The following is a 5,104-nucleotide window of genomic DNA, read 5'->3' as shown; positions in this document are numbered from 1 at the left end:
ATACAAATAAGCGGCAATAGAACCTAAACACATAACCTAATCTATGTCTATATATGAACAATATGCTAATATATTATAATATTAATTTATATTGGAGAAAATTCCCATTTTAAATGAACAGCATGTAAAAATTTTGTTGTGCACATATCATGGTAATATTTGTGAGCTAGGGAGTTAGGCAGGAAATATCACCGCCAACATGCAACGGACAACTTTGGTTTAGTGAGGTGGTTATAGAAGCAGTGCTACATATTGTACATAAGCGGTGACTATAGTAACTGGAGAATTTACGGGCTATTCATGTCCGTGCCACCTCTTGGGTGGCTTAATCTTCATCAATCAACTGGAGGTCACTCTGTAATTAACGACCGAAGAGTTCTCATATGAGACTCCACCAAACTAGCGAAAATACCCGTGACTGATTAGCATGCTGAACTAATTTTCACAGATAAACACAAAACACACACACACACACATATGTTACATTACATATCTTATATAAAATGTTATATAAATTACACTTTCGTTATTTTAAATTACCACATATTTATCTGTGGTAATACCAAATCTGTTAATGAACAGATTCGCGTTCACAGTTTTGGTAAGACTTTGCTCACAACAAACATAAATTAACAAATATCAAAAGATATTTACATTTCTAAAGTAATTTTCCTCTTTAGTATATTGGCTGTTCAAGTCATTTGTCAATATTTAGTTAACCAATCAGTGTCAATGGAAAGTCAAATTCTCTTCGTTCGCGGTGATTGGTGAGACATCAAAGTTTACTCAGCCAATCAGGAGTGCTCCCAAGTGACCAAAACCAACAATGGTGTGATCATTCCAGAGATGCACACACACACACACACACACACACACACACACACACACACACACACATGTGGACGCTGGGCGCTGGTAGCTGAGTGGACAGCGCGCGGGACTCGTAGTCCTGTGGTCCGGGTTCAATTCCCGGCGCCGGCGAGGAACAATGGGCAGTTTCTTTCACCCTGATGCCCCTGTTACCAATCAGTAAATAGGTACCTGGGAGTTAGACAGCTGTTACGGGCTGCTTCCTGGATGTGTGTGTGGGGGGGGGAAAAATTAGTTAGTAGTTAGTAACAGTTGATAGGCGGCAGAAAGAGCAGAGCTCAACCCCCCGCAATCACAACTAGGTGAATACAACTAGATGAATACACACACACACACACAAACAGTACATCACTTCTACTAGGAAGTGATATGGTGGAGGCTGACTCCATACACAGTTTCAAATGTAGGTATGATACAGTTCAAGAAGCTCAGGAATCTGTACAGCAGTAGATTGACGGTTAAGAGGCGGGGACCAAAGAGCCAAAGCTCAACCCCCTGCAAGCAGAACAAAGTGAGTACACACAGGGAGGCCAAATATTGGTCCCTGTGTGTGTTAGGAGTAGGAGGCCAAACACAAGGTACCATCTGGGAGGACAAATCTTTCAAGAGTAGAAAGATCTGGGGTTGATATCACACCGAACCTGCCCCCTAAAGCACACGTTGAACGGATATCATCAGCGGCGTATACTAGATCGACCAACATAAGAACTGCCTTTAGAAATTGTGAAAGGAATCATTCAGAACCTTGTATACAACATATGTCAGATCTATCGTGCAGTATGCAGCTCCAGCCTGGCGTCCATACCTAGTTAAACACACGACAAAGTGAGAGAAGATTCAGAGGTATGCCACCAGACTAGTCCCAGAGCTGAGAGATATGAGTTACGAGGAAAAGCTACTGGAATTAAACCTCAAAACCCTGGAAGACAGAAGAGTTAAGGGAGACCTGTTCACCACTTACAAAATTTTCAAGAGGAATTGACTGGGTGGACAAAGACAAACTATTTAGCATGGACGGAAAACGAACCAGAGGACACAGGTGGAAGCTTAGTACTGAAATGAGCCACAAAGACATTTTTCAGTGTCAGAGTAGTTACCCAATAGAATGCATTAGGCAGTGATGTGGTTGAGGCAGACTCCATACACGGTTTAAATGTAGATATGATACAGCCCAAAAGGCTCAGGAACCTGTACATCAGTTGATTGACAGTCAAGAGGTGGGACCCAAAGAGTCGAAGCTCAATCCCCGCAAGAACAACTAGGAACGAACACACACACACACACGGTGCACTATATACATAAACATGTAGTGTACCAGTCACCGTAACACGGCCACAGCTTCACTGTACAAACATCACCACAACAAAACAGCTTCACTGCACCAGCAGCACCACAACTAAACAGCTTCACTGCACCAGCAGCACCACAACTAAACAGCTTCACTGCACCAGCAGCACCACAACTAAACAGCTTCACTGCACCAGCAGCACCACAACAAACCAGCTTCACTGCACCAACATCACTACAACTAAACAGCTTCACTGCACCAGCAGCACCGAGGCACGGAGACTGTCGCACCATAACTACAAGACAGCCGGGGGTGAGAATTTGGAAAGTTTCTCCAGTCCCATCACCACCTTTCGCCAGGAAAGTTTCGCAGAATTCTAATCAGCTGCTTCCCGCAGTACCTGGGACTTACAAAGGATTTTGAGCAGCAACCCAAATATATATTTTTGGTGACGAAACGATATTGGAGTAAAATATAACTCGTAAAAAATAACTTATTTCGAAGACGATGATGATGACGTGTTTGGACGAATCAGAATAATTTTAAGTTAAGAAAGAACAGAATCCCGCGTTTGTTACCTTGATTTGCACAGAAAATTAGCAAATCAAGTTTGCAATCATCACAATAGCAAGCGACATTTAAATAAATGAACAAATGTGGGTTGGAGTTAAGGGGCCAGATTCACGAAGCAGTTACGCAAGCACTTACGAACCTGTACATCTTTTCTCAATCTTTGCTGGCTTTGTTAATAATTATTAAACAGTTAATGAGCTCCGAAGCACCAGGAGGCTCTTTACAACAATTACAATTGATTGGGAAGTTTTAACGCTTGTAAACTATTTAATAAATGTAACCAAAACCGTTAAAGATTGAGGAAAGCTGTACACGTTCGTAAGTACTTGCGTAACTGCTTCGTGAATCTGGCTCAAGGTCTATCAACCCCTGAAGGGTTGTTAAGACCACCACAATTACATGCTGACCAATCAGTAAATTGACTTTAGTCCTGAATATAGTCCTGAACTTAATTAAACTCTCAGTATATATATGACAAGTGTATAATGCTAATAAATACACTACTACTAATGCAAGTGCACTACTAATAAAAATTTATTTCTTTATAATTATTGTTATATACCAAAGTGATCAATGAGGATCCACAAGGTCTTCTCTGAGTACTCTTTATTTTCTTCTCCGAGACTATGGGTCCCTACACTTGTACCAGAGGTGGTACCCAATCTAGGTTTATTAAAAAATATATTGTTATTTTTATTTATAATAATTTATTAACATTCAAGATACTTATTTTATTATTATTAGTTTTTATATTATTTTTATTATTCATTTTATTATTAATCAAACAGTGATCTCTTTACATGTCTCCCGAACTAAGTTACCCTTGCTGGCATTACCGTTTTCTCATACCCGGGGTAACTCTGCTGCCCGTCCTCTCGAGCGTTCAAAACGTCACTTAACCGATGTATTAATTTGGCCGAACCTAAACGCCCAAGAATCGTAAACAAACTTAAGAATCAGAAACAAAAGCTCAAGAACAACAAATAAACGCTCAAGAATAAGACATAAACGCTCAAGAACAAGACATAAACGCTCAAGAACAAAACATAAACGCTCAAGAACAAGACATAAACGCTCAAGAAGAACACAAACGTTCAAGAACAAAACACAAACGGTCAAGAACAACACATAAACGCCCAAGAACAACACACAAACGCCCAAGAACAACACATAAACGCCCAAGAACAACACACAAACGCTCAAGAACAACACACAAACGCTCAAGAACAACACACAAACGCCCAAGAACAACACACAAACGCCCAAGAACAACACACAAACGCTCAAGAACAACACACAAACGCTCAAGAACAACACACAAACGCCCAAGAACAACACACAAATGCCCAAGAACAACACACAAACGCTCAAGAACAACACATAAACGCCCAAGAACAACACACAAACGCCCAAGAACAACACATAAACGCCCAAGAACAACACACAAACGCTCAAGAACAACACACAAACGCCCAAGAACAACACACAAACGCTCAAGAACAACACACAAACGCTCAAGAACAACACACAAACGCTCAAGAACAACACACAAACGCTCAAGAACAACACACAAATGCTCAAGAACAACACACAAACGCCCAAGAACAACACACAAACGCCCAAGAACAACACACAAACGCTCAAGAACAACACACAAATGCTCAAGAACAACACACAAACGTTCAAGACTTACAAACAATCTCTGGAGAATCGTAACTAACCCCAGAAAGTCAGCCCTGGTCCATCTAACTGTTGGAGTGTCAATTGGCAGTGTGTGTGAAGGCCAGAGTGGCCCTCAGGTGACCGCTCGACACAAACAGTGACAGGTGGATCCTCCAGTCCACCTGTGTGAGGGTCCTAGAGTGGCCTATCCACCCAAACGGGATCGGCCGCGGAGATGTGCTTGAATCCCGACGGTAAAATGGTTTAGCGTGCAAGCGACAGCTTGCGGAGCGAGTTGTCCCGCGAGACCGCTAGGGAGCAATGCTGGGAATGCTGGAAGAGGATATCATTGGTTGTCCCTGGATGGTGATTTCACCTTGATTTCCTGTGATGCTAATTTCGAATGCCTCCCAGTGAGCTTTTGTCTGTATTGAAATCTTGGGTGTGTGTGAGGGTTTGTTGATGGACATTATGGGGGATAGTGAGGTACAGGTGGTGGTGAGGTACTCACCTAAATGTGTCTCCGGGGGTTGAGCTTCAGCTCTTTGGTCCTGCCTTTCATATTAGGATCTCTGGCAGATATAGTTTCCCCGAGCCAACCGGCCTCTGTCCCACACTCACCTCCCGCTCTCTAGCACCCCTCACCTCTCTCCCATCTCCATCCCACTGACCCCATCCCCCCCCCCTCCTCTTCCACCCCCTACATGCGTA

Source organism: Procambarus clarkii, chromosome 9 (genome assembly GCF_040958095.1).
Source record: "Procambarus clarkii isolate CNS0578487 chromosome 9, FALCON_Pclarkii_2.0, whole genome shotgun sequence".
In the NCBI taxonomy this organism is placed as follows: Eukaryota; Metazoa; Arthropoda; class Malacostraca; order Decapoda; family Cambaridae; genus Procambarus; species Procambarus clarkii.
Note: the sequence above shows the minus strand (reverse complement) of the source record.